The sequence below is a fragment of the Phyllobates terribilis genome, unplaced genomic scaffold (assembly GCF_046119375.1).
Source record: "Phyllobates terribilis strain yellow unplaced genomic scaffold, ASM4611937v1 Scaffold_9__5_contigs__length_417890890, whole genome shotgun sequence".
NCBI lineage: Eukaryota > Metazoa > Chordata > Amphibia > Anura > Dendrobatidae > Phyllobates > Phyllobates terribilis.
In genome coordinates this window covers 251,727,174-251,745,150 of record NW_027362769.1, presented here as the reverse complement: position 1 = coordinate 251,745,150, position 17,977 = coordinate 251,727,174, and positions in this window count along the sequence as shown.

The following is a 17,977-nucleotide window of genomic DNA, read 5'->3' as shown; positions in this document are numbered from 1 at the left end:
ACACACTAATAGAAGGCCAAATATTTTTTCAGAGCTAGATGCAGAAAAAAATTATATTCAGTTTGCAACCTGATGGAGGTCAGTATAGATGGATTAATAGAACAAGACCCACACACAGCTAGAAGCCCAATATTTTTTCAGAGGTAGATGCAGAAAAAAATATATTCAGTTTGCAACCTGATGGAGGTCAGTATAGATGGACTAACAGAAAAAGTCCCACACACTACAAGAAGGCCAAATATTTTTTCAGAGCTAGATGCAGAAAAAAATTATATTCAGTTTGCAACCTGATGGAGGTCTGTATAGATGGATTAATAGAACAAGACCCACACACAGCTAGAAGCCCAATATTTTTTCAGAGGTAGATGCAGAAAAAAATATATTCAGTTTGCAACCTGATGGAGGTCAGTATAGATGGACTAATACAACAAGTCCCACACACAGCTTGAAGCCCAATATTTTTTCAGAGGTAGATGCAGAAAAAAATATATTCAGTTTGCAACCTGATGGAGGTCAGTATAGGTGGACTAATAGAACAAGTCCCACGCACTGCTAGAAGGCCAAATATTTTTTCAGAGCTAGATGCAGAAAAAAATTAGATTCAGTTTGCAACCTGATGGAGGTCAGTATAGATGGACTAATAAAATGATGCTATGCCCAAAAGATTTTACTTCACTAGGTGCAGTAAAAAAATTGGTATTCTATACACAGGTGGTATATCTTGCAACACAGATAGGCTACTCCACTGCCTAACACACTCTGCAATAGGCCAAAAAGGATTAGCTTTGCTAGATTCAGCCAAATGCTGTGAAAAAAACTTGCACATCACTGGCACAGACCTGTCTGGCAAAAACTGATAGGAACTGATGTAACCTAGTCCTGAAAAGGACTCCAATTACAATTAGTCTTTACTCCCACAACCTATCTATTTAAGAGCACAGACCTGCCTGATAAAAGTCGTAGGAAATGCTGTAACCTAGTCCTTAAAAGGACTGCAATCACAACTATTCCCTACTCCCAAGCTATCTGTATATTTGTGCGAAAATTGGCTTGAAATTAACAAGGTATAGCACACACAGCAACAGCGGTGCCGTCTAACACGCAGCTGCAGCAGTGAGAAAATGGTGGCGACGGGGAAAATGGCTTGGTCTTATAGGGCAAGGACATGTGACATACACTGCCAATGACACATGCCCTTGCTTGTGTGAAAAAAAGCACTTTGCTCCGTGTGTGCGCTGCTGATAGGCTGACAGATTGCACCTCCCCACTGTAAATGCGGGAAAGAGAAAAAAAAATGGAGATCTTCATTGTTCCTGCAGAGATCCATCCCCTGCCCCTCCCCCCACCCCGCTGTACACTCAAACTGCGTATTAACATTAATTTTCATCATTACTGAGAAAAAATCCAGTTATGATTTTGGTGCACGAACAGTTTTCGAACATAACCTCGAACAGCCGAATTTTTCTCAAATTGTTCGTGTTCGCCGAACGGCTCGAACACCGCCCAAAACAGCTCGAATTTGAGATTGGCGAACAGTTCGAGTAGAACAACGCTCATCTCTAGTTATTACTCAATAAGCTTTACTTACAAAAAATGGAGGTTCTTAGCGCATAAATTGGCCAATTCATGTGTGCCCATCAACCGCTGCAAGGTGACCTCCCATCTGATGGGTACTACTCTGCCTACATGCCTCTCTTGGGCTACAAGCCTATAACTCTGGACAGAACATGTCACTTCTGGGCTAAAACACCTACAATTTAAATGGGCTGGTAGAATAGAATATACATCACCTGCTGGTTAAATGAGGGGAGTGCAAGGTCAAACAGGAGGCAGTTCCCACCTCCTATAGTAATATGTAAAAAAAAACTGACCAGTACATCCCAAATGTGAACAGGTGCAAGCTGCAGAAACTGCATAAGATATATAAAAAGAAAGCGCAGCAGCACTCCATTATGGCCAAGATACATAAAGACAATAAAACCATTTAATTTAAACTGTGTTATTACTCAATAAGCTTTACTTACAAAAAATGGAGGTTCTTAGCGCATAAATTCGCCAATTCATGTGTGCCCATCAACCGCTGCAAGGTGACCTCCCATCTGATGGGTACTACTCTGCCTACATGCCTCTCTTGGGCTACAAGCCTATAACTCTGGACAGAACATGTCACTTCTGGGCTAAAACATCTACAATTTAAATGGGCTGGTAGAATAGAATATACATCACCTGCTGGTTAAATGGGGGGAGTGCAAGGTCAAACAGGAGGCAGTTCCCACCTCCTATAGTAATATGTAAAAAAAAACTGACCAGCATATATATATATATCCATCTGAACTAACAGTCCTTCTGAGGACCAATCCAGCTGTATATAATCATTGCTAGTCAGGCAGGCAGCATATGTGGCAAAATGAAGTGTATGATACATCAGAAGAGGGTCCATTGAATGTCCTGTCTGCTGCTGTTGCTGAAATAATTTCAGATATTTGTAGATATAGCCCCAGATATCAGGGGCCAGGGCAAATTTTTTTTATCTTAATCCTGGTTATTTGCTTAAAAAGCAGTCCAGAGTAAACCATTTATCTGCTCCATTTGCTTGTTAGCACTGCAGAATAATGCCAGATCTATTTCATATTTCAGTGATAAAAATACAGAAATTTGAAAGGAACGTGGAAAATATTGGCCTACTTTTCCTTTCTGTTGCAATGTGTCTGTCAAGCTATTCACACTAGGTCTCTGTGTAGAATAATATTAGTAAATTACAGGCCTGCTATTTAAAACCGTGGTTCTCTGTCAGACATATCACCTATAAGACTGTTCCAAAATCAGCCATTTCTTAAATTTCCATTCTGTTGCAGTGTGTCGGTCAAGCTATTCACACTAGGTCTCTGTGTAGATTAATATTAGCAAATTACAGGCCTGTTATTTGAAACTGTGGTTCTCTGTCAGATGTATCACATATAACTGCGGTTTAAATCCAGCCATTTGTAGTGAACGTGGAAAATATTGTCCTCCATTTATAGATAGTAGAAATGTGTCAGTGTACATCATTTTACAGTTCCATTTGCTTGTTTGCAGAATACAGACAGATTTTTTTATTTTTATTCATATTACTGTATTGTGGAAGCAGAGGAACTTTTTTCAGTGATCAGACACACGTGATCCATATGACTGCCGTAATAATACAAAAATTTTGTGGAGCTTGCCAAATATTTCAATCCTTTTATAGTCATCCACCTATGTTTCGTTGAAGCAATTGACATTTCATCGCTGACAAATACCATACTATTAGGCGACTGTCTGAAACCGTGGCCATGAGACGTTATCCCATATGACTGCCCTAATAATCCAGCAATTATTGCGAGTGTGTCAAATATTACACTCTATTTAACGTATTGCAGTTGAGGGTTGAAACCTATTCTCAGTTGGCCGCTGACAAATAGCATATCTATCAACAATGTATTGAGAGTATTACGCCACTTTTGCGGACTGGCAAGAAAAAAACATACAAAAAACAAGCTAGAATGGAAAAAATGTTAAGAAACATTCTTTCCGGCATAATGACTTATATATAAGGCCAAAGAAATAAAAAAAATAAAGATTTGGACTGTGTAAGACATTTATGCAACCAGAATGAACACTCATCTGTAGCTGGTGATGATACCACCTAGCAGCAGCACCTGTTCCTATTGTAAATGCATCTAACAACGTTATCGATAGGGAATAGAATAGATTTTAAATTTTTTTGGGCAGCACCAGCAACACGCAGTATAAGGCAATAATACCTGGCTGGATCTGTGTAATACGCAATCCATACTGCGATACCTCACCCGTAAAAAAAATTCAGATAAGACAGTTAATATTTTGTGTTGAGCGAGCATGCTCAACACTGCTCGGTACTTGCCTGAGCATCTCACTACTCGGGATGTACGGCGAGCACCGAGCATTTTCCGGTTACTCGGGCGGGAGCTTGGTTGTCCGCCCTGCATGTTGGGCGCTTTTTACAGAGCCAATGAAAATGCAGGGATTGCCAGCCAGTCACTGTAATGCCGCAGCCTTCTTGGCTGTGGGCATTACAGTGATTGGCTGGCCGCACATCGTCACCTCGAGTATTTAAAACCGGGCGCCGCCATCTTGGACACAGTCGCTATGGATCAGACAGTGTAGGGAGAGTGCTTCTGAGTCAGGGAGAGATTTATACTGCGAAATAGGTAGTGTAGGGTCTCTAAAGCCTGCAAAATCAAACAAACAGTGCTTCTGAGGACTAAAATCCATCCCAGATATCAGGCAGGCAGGCAGGTAGGCTGTATAGACGACACAGTGGTTATACTAACAAACACTGCATTACAGTCCTGTGTGCTGCTGCTGCTCAAATTGCTAGATTTAGCCCCAGGTCTCAGGGGCCAGGAAAAATCCTTTTTTTTACATCTAAACCCTCTTTTTTTTTTCCCTCAGTCAGACTGTAAAAATACCCATCTTATTAACCTTTTGGTTATTTTTTAACCCCCCCCAAAAAATTGAGCTTGTCTGTGAGTGTTCAGACACAAATATATCTATTTAAAAATGTCTGGTATATGCCAGGAATTTAGAACTGTGGTTTTCCTCTTCCATGGTTCAAATCTGGGTGTAATCCACCTATTAGCCTTTTTTTCATTAAAAAAACAGTCTGAGTGTCTCGCTGACTGTTCAGACACAAATATATCTGTTTAAAAGATTCAGGTGTAGGCCAGAGAAATAGACCTGTGGTTTTCCTCTTCCACGGTTCAAATCTGGGTGTTATCCACCTTTTTGCCTTTTTTCCATAAAAAAAACAGTTTGAGTGTCTCGCTGACTGTTCAGACACAAATATATCTGTTTAAAAGATTCTGGTGTAGGCCAGAGAAATAGAACTATTGTTTTCCTCTTCCATGGTTCTAATCTCCTTTTTATTACCCTTTTGCCATTTATAGTGCGAGTGTAAGCTATTTGACTTCATTTACAATGGGCAAGGCGCGTGGCAAGGGACGTGGAATTGGACGTTCATGTGATGGTGCGTGCAGAGGACCGGGCCGTGGCCATGATGAAAATGTGCCACAACCAGCAGCCACATCTTCTCGCTTCCAGTTCTTGACCGAATTACTAGGGAAGCACACAACAACAACACTATTGCCAACTGATCAGTGTGAACAGGTTATTAATTGGATAGCAGATAATTCTTCCAGTCACCTGGGCACCACCACCTCCGTTCTCTCTTCCACACGGTCAAGTGTTAGTAGCCGTGAGTCTCGACTGCATACTCCTCCTCACCCTGATGCTCCTTCTTCCCACCATGCTGAGTGTCGTCAGACAGCAACTGATCACACAGTTGGACATTCTAAAGAGCTGTTTACTGGTCAATTTCCATATTTGGGCCCCTTGCCTGCTTTGCTTGAAGTGGTGGAAGAGGAGATCCCAAGTAGCGATGGCCAAATATTTGAACAGCCACGACCACAGGAAGGCAACACTGGCAATTTGTCACAAGAGGTGGACAATGATGAGACACAATTGCCACGAAGTAAGGAGGAGGAACGTCGTGCGAAAGTGGAAGAGGAGGAGGTGGTGGATGATCTAGTAACTGACCCAACATGGCAGGAGGACACGCAGAGCGAGGCCAGCAGCACACAGGGGGAGGGAGGCAGAGTACCCCAAAAGGCAAGAAGAAGCAGTGTGGTGGCCACAGACAGAAGGCGGGCAACCGTTCCCCGTAACACCAACACGAGGGACGTTGCCAGTACAACCGGTAAATCTTCCAGAGTCTGGTATTTTTTTAAAGACTCTGCTGATAACCCCAAAAAGGCCATTTGTACCACCTGCCAGGCCAGCATCAGCAGCGGTGACAAAACTACCAGCCTGACCACCACCAGCATGATCAGGCACATGTCAGAAAAGCACCTGACTTTGTGGGATGAACCCCAGGGTCCACGACCAGTGTCAGCGGGTGTCACCACTGCTTCTTCCACTGTTGTGCGTTTAAGAGAACCCCCTGTTGTGCGTTCAAGGCAATCCCCTGTCCATACTGCATGCAAAGATGCCCCCTCCTCTCAGTCTTCACTTGTTATGGCAGTTTCTCAAGAAACAGCATTAACATCCACGTCCACGTCCCACTGCAGCGTTCAATTGTCCATATCCCAGACCTTTGAATGAAAGTGCAAATTTGCAGCCAACGCCCCACAGGCCACAGTCCTAAATTTGCACATTTCACGACTACTTGCGTTGGAAATGCTGCCTTTTAGGCTGGTGTAGACGGAATCCTTCCGCAACATTATGGCGGTGGCCGTCCCTCGGTACTCGGTCCCCAGCCAACACTATTTTGCCCTGTGTGCCATCCCCGCACTACACAAGCACATGTCCCAAAACATCTGCCGTGCCCTCAACAACGCAGTTACTGGGAGAGTCCACCAGACAACGGACACGTGGACAAGTGCTTGTGACCAGGGACGGTACATCTCCCTGACGGCACACTGGGTAAACATAGTGGAAGCCGGGACCCAGTCGGACCTTGGGACGGAACACATCCTCCCCACACTGAGGATTGCGGGCCCAATGTCATTCAGAGTTGCCCCCACAGTGTACAGCTCCTGCGCATCATCCTCCTCCTCCTCCTCATGTTCATCCTCATCTCAGATATCACCACATCAGTTACAATCTGGAAGCACTGCATTACTGCCTCAGCCAAGCGACAACAGGCTGTGCTGAAACTCATAAGCTTAGGTGATAAACCTCATACTGCTTGTGAGTTGTGGACAGCTGTGAAAGAGCAGGCTGATCTGTGGCTGAGACCGCTCAACCTACATCCAGGCATGGTCGTTTGTGACAATGGCCGTAACCAGGTGGCGGCTCTGAGGCGAGATCACACACGTATCATGCCTGGTTCATGTGCTTAACCTCGTGGTTCAGTGGTTTTTTAAAACGTATCCCGAGTTTCAGATCTGCTCGTCAAAGTACGCCGCCTGTCAGCTCATTTTCGCAAGTCGGCTACAGCTTCCGCCGCCCTTGCTGTGTTGCAGCAGCGTTTGCAGCTTCCGTCACACCAAATGGTGTGTGATGTCCCCACACCTTGGAACTCTACCCTCCACATGTTGCAAAGGATTTGTGAGCAGAAGAGAGCGTTGTGGAGTACCAGCTGCAACAAGGCCGTCGATATTCAGGTCAGACTCCACACATAAGACCTCTGGAGTGGACCTGGATGTCTGACATATGTACCATCCTGACAAACTTTGAGGAGTCCACCAAGAAGGTGAGTGGCGATGACACCATCATTAGCGTCAGCATCACACTTGTCTGTCTTTTGCAACGCTCTCTGCAGAGAATTAAAGAGGAGGCATTGCAGCCAGAGTATGATGAGATGGATCAAGAAGCGGTATCGGGCGATTTCACACAGCCCAGCCTCATCTCATCCCTACATGCATTGGGGGACAATGAGGGAGAGGAGGAGGAGGAGGAAGAACAGGAGCTGGTATCATGCGCTTTAGACAGTAGTACCTGTACAACTGTCATATTGTCGGTTCAGCGTGGGTGGCCTGAGGACAGGGGGGAGGAGAAGTAGGTGGAGAGCATGGTCAGTCGTCATCTTGGTGAGGACATGGAAGTCTTGCCCTTTACCAGTCTGGCACGCATAGCTGACATTATGTTACACTTCCTTAACCGTGACCCTCGCGTTGTCAAACTGTTGGGTGACAGTCATTACTGGTTGGTGACACTTTTAGACCCCCGCTACAAGGAGAACTTTCACTCTCTTATTCCTGAGGTGGAGAAGTCTACAAAAATGGGGCAGCACCAGAAGGCCCTTGCTGCAGAACTGTTAAAGAAATTCCCATTTGAACATGCTAGTGGCAGAGGTCACAGTTCGTTGCCCAACCAAGGCGTACAGGCGAGAGAGATGCAACTCCAATCCAGCAGAGGCAGGGGAACACTGTCAACGTTCTGGGACAGTTTTCTGAGACCCGCCAAGCTTACAGGCCCTGAGGCGTGGGGTACTCTCACAAGGAGTGGAAAGTTTGAAAAGATGGTGAGGGAGTACCTTGCCGACCATACCAGTGTCCTCCGTGATTCCTCTGAGACTCTTAATTATTGGGTATCCAAGCTGGACACTTGGAATGAACTCGCTCTGTACGCCTTGTAGGTCCTGGCCTTCCCTGCCGCTAGCGTGTTATCGGAGCGTGTTTTTAGTGCCGCTGGGAGAATTATAACTGCTAAGCGCGCTCACCTGTCAACTGACAATGCTGACAAGCTGACCCTTATCAAAATGAACAAGGGCTGGATTGGGCCAGACTACTCATCACCACCAAATGATAGCAGAGTAACATAAAGTCAAATCCACTGTGTTATTTCGGGAGGTGTATTCCCATGCACGGATTCACACCCACACATGGGTATATGCTTCCTCATTTCAGCTGTTTTTTGCTCTTCTCCTTAAAATCAGCCTCCCCCACCACTATACCACCAGGGTGACCGTGGTCCGTGTTGCCAGCATTGCAAGTTCCTCCATCCTAATTTTTATCAGCTTTTGCTTCAAAGGCATAGGAAAGAATATGGGAGACCCACTCCCCAATAATGGGAATAATGTTTTTAATATGCTGTTCTGCATGGCTCTTGTAAGGGGCATTGCAAGTTCCTCCGACCTAATTTTGGGCAGCTTTTGCTTGGAAGGCATAGGCAAAGACTATAGGAGACCCACTCCCCAATAATGGGAATAATATTTTTAATATGTGTACTGCATGGCTCTTGTAAGGAGCATTGCAAGTTCCTCCGTCCTAATTTTTGGCAGCTTTTGCTTGGAAGGCATAGGCAAAGACTATGGGAGACCCACTCCCCAATAATGGGAATAATGTTTTTAATATGCTGTACTGCATGGCTCTTGTAAGTGGCATTGCTAGTTCCTCTATCCTAATTTTAGGCAGCTTTGCTTGGAAGGCAAAAGCAAAGACTATGGGAGACCCACTCCCCAATAATGGAAATAATGTTTTTAATATGCTGTACTGCATGGCTCTTGCAAGGGGCATTAAAATCGTCTTGTTAAGCCACTGTGACCTGCACATCTCTTCCAAGGGTCATTGATACTGTCTTTTTATTCCACTGGGACCTCCATGTCTCTTCCAAGGGGCATTGATATTGTCTTTTTATTCCACTGTGACCTCCACCTCCCTTCCAAGGGGCATTAAAACCGTCTTGTTAAACTACTCTGAACTCCACTTCTCTTCCAAGGGGCATTAAAATCATCTTGTTAAGCTACTGTGACCTTCACGTCTCTTCCAAGTGTCAGTGATATTGTCTTTTTATTCCACTGCAACCTCCACCACTCTTCCAAGGGGCATTGATATTGTCTTTTTATTCCACTGTAACCTCCACCACTCTTCCAAGGGGCATTGATATTGTCTTTTTATTCCCCTGGGACCTCCACCACACTTCCAAGGGTCATTGATATTGTCTTTTTATTCCACTGGGACCTCCACCACTCTGCCAAGGGGCATTGATATTGTTTTTTTATTCCACTGGGACCTCCACGTCTCTTCCAAGGGGCATTAGAAACATCTTTTTAAGCTACTGTGACCTCCACGTCTCTTCCAAGTGGCATTAAAATCGTCTTGTTAAGCTACTGTGACCTCCAACGTCTCTTCCAAATGCCAATGATATTGTCTTTTTAATCCACTGCGACCTCCACCACTCTTCCAAGGGGCATTGATATTGTCTTTTTATTCCACTGTAACCTCCACCACTCTTCCAAAGGGCATTGATATTGTCTTTTTATTCCACTGGGACCTCCACCACTCTTCCAAAGGGCATTGATATTGTCTTTTTATTCCACCGCGACCTCCACCACTTTTCCAAGGGGCATTGAAATTGCCTTTTTATTCCACTGCGACCTCCACCACTCTTACAAGGGGCATTGATATTGTATTTTTATTCCACTGCGACCTCCACCACTCTTCCAAGGGGCATTGATATTGTCTTTTTATTCCATTGTAACCTCCACCACTCTTCCAAAGGGCATTGATATTGTCTTTTTATTCCACTGGGACCTCCACCACTCTTCCAAAGGGCATTGATATTTTCTTTTTATTCCACTGGGACCTCCACGTCTCTTCCTAGGGGCATTAAAACCATCTTGTTAAACCACTTTAAACTCCACGTCTCTTCCAAGGGGCATTAAAATCGTCTTGTTAAGCCACTGTGACCTCCACGTCTCTTCCAAGGGTCATTGATATTGTCTTTTTATTCCACTGGGACCTCCACCACTCTTCCAAGGGGCATTGATATTGTCTTTTTAATCCACTGCGACCTCCACCACTCTTCCCAGGGGCATTGATATTGTATTTTTCTTACACTGGGACCTCCACCACTCTTCCAAAGGGCATTGATATTGTCTTTTTATTCCACTGGGACCTCCACGTCTCTTCCAAGGGGCATTAAAACCATCTTGTTAAACCACTCTAAACTCGACGTCTCTTCCAAGGGGCATTAAAACCATCTTGTTAAGCTACTGGGACATTCACGTCTCTTCAAAGGGGCATTAAAACCGTCTTGTTAAACCACTCTGAACTCCACAGCTCTTCCAAGGGGCATTGAAATGTTGTTTTTAATTACCTCTAACCTCCACGACTCTTCCAAGGGGCATTGCATTTCCTCCTAATTTTAGTCAGCTTTTGCTTTTCAATGCATAGTCGAACACTAAGAGAGACCCACTCCCCAATAATGGGTAGAAGGTTTTTAGTACACTGTAATCCACGTCTGTTTCAAGGGGCTTTGCAGTTCCTCATAATTTTTGGAAAGCCTTCTATTCACTGCTTAGGCCAACCGTGTACAGGAGACCCATTTGCTATAAATGGAAAATATAGTTTAGTTAAGGCTAGAGATGAGCGGTGTTCAACTAGAACTGTTCGCCAATCTCAAATTCGAGCTGTTTTTGGCGGTGTTCGAGTCGTTCGACGAACGCGAACGATTTGCAAAAAATTCGGCTGTTCGAGGTTATGTTCGATAACTGTTCGTGCACCAAAAGCGTGTCCTGCATGTCTGGCGCTATTTAGAGCACCAATCATGCAGGAATTGTCTGCCACTCATTGTAATGCCACAGCCATGGTGGTTGTGACATAACAGTGGTTGCCCAAATCGATGGGAACAGTGCTCACAGTGAAACATGAAAGGCCAGCAATTCAGCAGCGGCATATACCGGTACCCGACAATTTTGAACAGAAAGAATAGAGTATCACACATAGATTCGATATATAGAAACATGTCAGTCACATATATAAGACGTACAGTGACAGTGTTGGTTACTGTACTTGTCATTTAGTGTTAAAGGATTTATTAAAAAAAATAATAGTATTTTCATGCACCGTCTCTCTAAAAAAGCCGGCGGCAATACAGCATCAGTACCCGACAATTTATAACAGAAAGAATAGAACATCACACATAGATTAGATACATAGAAACAAGTCAGTCACATATATAAGAAGTACAGTGATAGTTTTGATTACTGTACTTGTAATTTAGTGTTAAAATAAAGGATTTATTTAAAAAAAAATTGGCATGGGGTTCCCCGTAATTTTAGTCTCTAGCTGAGGTTAAGCAGACAGCTGAGGCAGATGTGTGAAGCTTGGGAAGGGGGTAACATCCACGGAGCTTCCCAGGCTACTAATATCAGCCCCCAGCTGAATACCTAGCCTTTACTAGCTATTAAAATGGGGGACCCCCAAAAAAATGACGTCCTCCCTATTTTAATAGCTAGCAAAGGCTAGGCAGACAGCTGGGGGCTGATATTAATAGCCAAGGAAGGGTGCCATGAATATTGGCCCCCTCCCAGGCTAGAAACACCAGCCGTCAGCCGCCCCAGAAATGGCGCATCCATATAAGACACCCCTATTACTAACCCCATGGTCAAAGTTAAAAAAAAACACAAACACCCAGAATAATGTCCTTTAATTGAAATAAACACACAATTCTTTATTGTTCTAAATTAAACCATACTTACCAACACACCCATTCCAGCTGAAGCCAATGTCATCCTATGGATGCGCCATTTCTGGGGTGGCTGACGGCTGGTGTTTCTAGCCTGGGAGGGGTCCAATATTCATGGCACCCTTCATGGGCTATTAATATCAGCCCCAGCTGTCTGCCTAGCCTTTGCTAGCTATTAAAATATGGGGGACCCAACGTCATTTTTTTGGGGGGTCCCCCATTTTAACAGCTAGTAAAGGCTAGGTATTCAGCTGGCGGCTGATATTAGTAGCCTGGGAAGCTCCGTGGGTTTTACCCCCTTCCCAGGCTTCAAACATCTGCCCCAGCCATCAGCTTAACCTCCGCTAGAGACTAAAATTACGGGGAACCCCATGCCAATTTTTTTTTAAGAAATCCTTTATTTTAACACTAAATGACAAGTACAGTAATCAACACTATCACTGTACTTCTTAAATATGTGACTGACATGTTTCTATGTATCTAATCTATGTGTGATGCTCTATTCTTTCTGTTATAAATTGTCGGGTACCAATGCTGAATTGCCGGCCGGCTTTTTTAGAGAGACGGTGCATGAAAACACTATTATTTTTTTTAATAAATCCTTTAACACTAAATGACAAGTACAGTAAGCAACACTGTCACAGTACTTATTATATATGTGACTGACATGTTTCTATCTATCTAATCTATGCGTGATGCTTTATTCTTTCTGTTCTAAATTGTCAGGTACCGGTGTATGCCGCTGCTGAATTGCCGACGGCTTTTTTAAAGAGATTGTCTTCTGTGCAGTTTGTCAGCTTTTGGACACCTTTGAAGGTGTTTTCTATGTGTTTCTATGTGTTTTTGTTTGCCTGCCATTTGTTTTAACGGTGTTCGACGATGTTCGATGGTGTTCTAAGGTGTTTGACGAACAGTTCCACAAACATCCCAGTGTTCGACGAACCGAACCGAATCCGAACACTTCGGGAGTGGCTCAACACTTGTTAAGGCCCTCTGACCTCCATGTCACTTCCAAGGGGCATTGGAGTGCCTCGCAATTTTTGGTAGGCATTGCACTCACTGTATGCCCTATAACTGTGTAGCCGAACCGCTCCTTTTGGTACAGAAACATATCCTACAAGACATGTGTGGTTGACTGGCCTGATATTGATGTGAATGGTCAGTGTTCCTCCTGCTCTTTCTCCTATACCCCCACCTCATCCATCATTCATCACCTGAAGCTTTGTTTTAACGGGAGTCATAGTACTGAGATAGTAGCAGGAAAACATCCAGCAATCTTCGGAGGAGGTAGGATATGCGCCAAAACGCTGACCACCTCAGGCCTAGCCGCTACTACATACATGCGCTTACATTCCAAGGAACAGAAAGCTAAGGATATGGATAGCCTCATGATCATGAATAATTTACTCATTGTGTAGGAGGCCGACTACAGCTGCTCTCTACCTTCTAAAATTTGCTTGATTGACCAAGGACCCGCAATCCTCTATGTCTGAAGGACGTGCTGCATCCCAGTGTCCAACTGTGTCCCGGCTTCCACAATATTAAGCCAGTGTGAAGGCGTCAGTGAGATGAACCATCCCTGGCCACATTCACTTGTCCACGTGTTTGTGGTTAGGCTGTCCTTCCCACTAAATGCACTGGGGAGGGCACAGGTAATGTTTTGGTATGTGCGCTTGTGTATAAGGCGCACCAGGACAAATAGGGGAGGCTGGGGAACGTTTATGGACACCCGGCCGCCCCCAGGCGGATGGGGACTGAGTATGGATACCAGGCCGCCGACGCACCCATGACGTGGTGGCCAGATTCCGCTTCCACTTGCTTAAAAGGCCCAATTTCAAGTGCAAGCAAGCAAGCAGTATGGTATTGCAGCCTGAGGGTGGGTGGGTGGCAGGCTGCATACTTGCGCTTGTGTGGCACCCCAGGGGTCTGGTTGCCACAGTAATAGAAATATTATGTCTGAGAGCAAGTGGGAGGTTTCTCTGGTCAGGAACCCTAAGCATGCAACACTGCCCGCCCAGGCCTCGGAGTGGAGGAATCTGCACTTATAAACTGGGTCTGGGGCGGGATTAAGTCAGTCAGAGCTGGGAGAGGGAAAGATACAGCAAGAGCTCTGTAGGAGCAGGAGTGAGTGCCAGAGGCTGGAAGCTAGATAGCTCGCCTTGGCTGAAGACACTAAACCTGGACACGGAGTCCGAGGCTGTGGGGACATCCAGGTCCAGCAGCAGAATCCAACCGGCAGGGGATTCCAGGTCCTCTGACCTTAGAAGCCCGGAGGCACGGTCACAAGCAAGGGACCAGCACAGCCGCCGCGGAGCGGAGGCTAACAGAAGGCCCCAAGTCACCAGCCATACGGGTGAGCACCAAATGGTATACTCAGGGACGTGGGCTACTTCTACCCGCATAGAGCAAGGTAGCCAGGAAAGAGTGCAGATAGACGGGGAGGCCTACAACTCCACCTGGCCAGGGGGAGATCCTGCTTGCTCACAGACTGACCAGTCCTCTACTGCTAATCAGTACTCCCGGGAGGGTCTGCTTTATACCATCAGTAAAGACCCTGAACTGCACCACACGTCTCTGTGTTTCATCGCCGCACCAGCACCATTAGTACTGGGATGCTCACACCATCACTCCCATCATCCACACTAGCTGCGCTGAGGCAATACTTTTCCCGTGGGGAGTTATCCCATACTTGGCTGCGCTTACAACATAAGCCTCAGCGGCCTGCAGCGCAGCGGCGGTCCCCACTGACCACAATCCACGGGTGGCGTAGTCGGACATTTGTTATTACACTAAGACTGCCACTGGTTTGACCACACTGCGCCACGGACCGGGTCGCCGCCACACTGAGACTACCACCCCCAGCATCTCACCAGAGTCCCGGTTCCGGGTTCCCCACGCGGCCCAGGGTGCGAGTCACTTGCATTGCAAGGAATGGGGGAGGTACAATTGAACACTGCCCTGGGGCAAGGACTTGAACGGGGATAGTTGCAAGTCTGCAACGACAGGTGCAGGGCATCTTCGCATGTGCCATGAACAGGCGGTTGGCGTGCACACACTACAGCAGAATACTCTGTCCTTCCCACTAAATGCACTGGGGAGGGCACAGGTAATGTTTTGGTATGCGTGCTTATGTATAAGGTGCACCGGGACAAATAGGGGTGGCTGGGGAACGAGTATGGACACCCGGCCGCCCCCTGGCGGCTGGGGACCGAGTGTGGACACCCGGCCGCCGGGCGGCTGGGGACTGAGTATGGATACCAGGTCGCTGACACAGCCATGACATGGTGGCCGGCGTCTGCCTCCACCAGCCTAAAAGGCCTCATTTCAAGTGCAAGCAAGCTAGCTGTATGGTATTGCAGCCTGGGGGTGGGTGGGTGGCAGGCTGCACACTTACGCTTGCATTCCAAGAAAACAAAGCAGATGCTCCTCATCATGCTCCTCACCTGTGCACTCTCAACTCCCCTGATGGAGAAGCCGGGGCCCACCGGAGGAGTCTCTGGTTTTCTGGTGGGCACGTCCAATGCTGCTCTAAATCAGGCCAGGCTAAGAAAAGTGCGGGGAAGGTTCCCGGGACAAATAGTGGCAGCTGGGGACTGAGTATGGAGACCTCGCCGCCGACGAAGCCATGAGGTAGTGGCCGGCTTCGGCCTCCTCCAAACTAAAAGGCCCCATTTCAAGGGCAAGCTAGCAGTATAGTATTGCAGCCTGCGAGTGGGTGGGTGGTTGGCTGCATATTTGCGCTTGCATTGCAAGGAATGGGGGAGGTACAATTGATCACTGCCCTGGGACAAGGACTTGCACGGGGATAGTTGCAAGTCTGCATCTTCTGATGCGGCAAGGATCACTTCTGATGGGGACACTTTTAGGCAGTGACCTGGATGTCAGAGATGCTTCCAGGGGTCTTTCCCATGCTGACCCCATGTCTTTTCAGCACTGTATGCATGTGTCACACAGCACATGGCCAGATAAGGTTGTAAAATGTTAAAATGACATTTCCCGGTGAATGCATTTGTCACGGTTGAAAGCAATACAAAAGTGCAAAAACGCATAAAAAATGCTACTTGTGAACATAGCCGAATGTGTGGAGTAGTATTTTTGTTTTTGGTTATTTATTTCACCTTATACACAAGTCTTTACCCTGGAAAGGATGTTCCTTAACATATTTCACAGGAAAACAGTTTCAGTTTCGATTTTCAATGTTTTATTGTGAGTCTGAAAAAGTGGCTTAATTCCTCTTACCACGTTGTTGACAGCAGTGACCTGGGGGTCAGAAATGCTTCCTTGGGTGATCCACATGCTTTCCCCATGTCATTTGAGCACTGTCACTATCGTTTTTGGCACTTTTTAGGCTTTCTACAGACTGCCGGGGGTGCCGCAGCAAAACTGCTCGGGTCTCCCATAGACTAACATTGGGTTCGTTGCTCGGGTCGAGCACTTGAGTATCACGGTGAGCTCAGCCCGAGCTTCGAGCACCAGAGCATTTTAGTGCTCACTCAACACTATTAATATTCTAGAATATAGAATCTCTTTAAATTGTCCTCCCTATTATTAAGGAGTATGTCTCCTATACTGTAATTGCATATGCAACAATTTTAAGGGCTGCCAAATATTAGGAAGCACTCAAATACACATTTGAAGAGATGCAAAAAAAAAATATACAAAAACAGGACCTTTCTTTAGAATAAAAACCATACTCGTCAATGTAATCACATTGTTCAGCACCTGTAGCTCCTCCTCCAGTTCGGCCTCCATCTCCGAAATGACCACATCAGTCACAAGCTGAATGCACTGCAGCACTGCCTTGGCCAAGCGGCAACAGGCTGTGGTGAAGATAACATGCTTAATGCTTAGGTGACAAACCGCCCACCACTGCAGAGTTGTTGAAAGCTATAACACAGCAGCCTGATCTGTGGCTCTCACCGCAGAACATACAGCCAGCCATGGTTGTGTGTGAAAATGGGCAGAACCTGGTGATGATGGAGAAATGACAGCCGGAGTAGATACAGTTTACCTCTATACCAGTCCTTTCACCGAGCTAAAGAATATGGCTGTGGTGAAATACAACTCTCACTGAGAAGCAGTGTCAGTGAAAAACATTGGGCCCACCAGAGAATTTGATTCTGAGGACCCATCTTTCTCCCCCTCTCAAGAGCCCCATAGTAGCCTCAAAGTTTGCGCTATCACAAACTGTCCTGATGGCGAAGCCATCAGGATTCTCTGGTGGGACCGTCCAATCATGCTGAGAAGCAGCCCTGGCTAAGAAAAGTGTGGGAGAAGGTTCCCAGTGACATGCGTCAGTGAGATGTACCGTCCCTGGTAACATTCACTTTGTCCACGTGTCTGTGGTTAGGCGGTCCTTTCCACTTAAGTGCACTGGGAAAGGCATGGGCAATGTTCTGGGATTGGCACTTGTGGAAGGCAGAGAAGATACCAGGAGAAATAGTGGTGGCTGGGGACCGAGTATGGACACCCGGCCACTGCCACCATGAGGTTTTGGAAAACTTCCACCTCTACAAGCCTAAAAGGCAACATTTCAAGTGCAAGCAGTCCAATGTGGCATTTTAGTATTGCGGCCTATGGGTGAGTGAGTGGCTGGCTGCATTCCAAGTAACAGAAAACTTAGCAAAAGGTGGCCTCTATCATCATCATGACCTCACCTCAGTACTATGAACTCTCCTGATGGATAAGCCAGGGCCCACTGGAGGAGTTTCCAGTTTTCTGGTAGGCCCGTCCAACCCTGCCAAGAAGCAGCCCTGGCTAAAAAAAGATGTGTAGGAAGGTTCCCGGACACTCTATGGCTGTTTTTTTTACTGTGGACTGTCTCCGTACCATCCCTGGCCACATTCACTTGTCCACATGTTTATGATTAGGCGGTCCTTCCCTGTAAGTGCACTGGAGAAGGCACGGGTAATGTTCTGGGACACATGCTTGTGGAAGGCGGAGAAGTTACTGGGAGAAATAGTGGCGGCTGAGGACTGAGTATGGACACCCGTCTCCGTCGCCATGA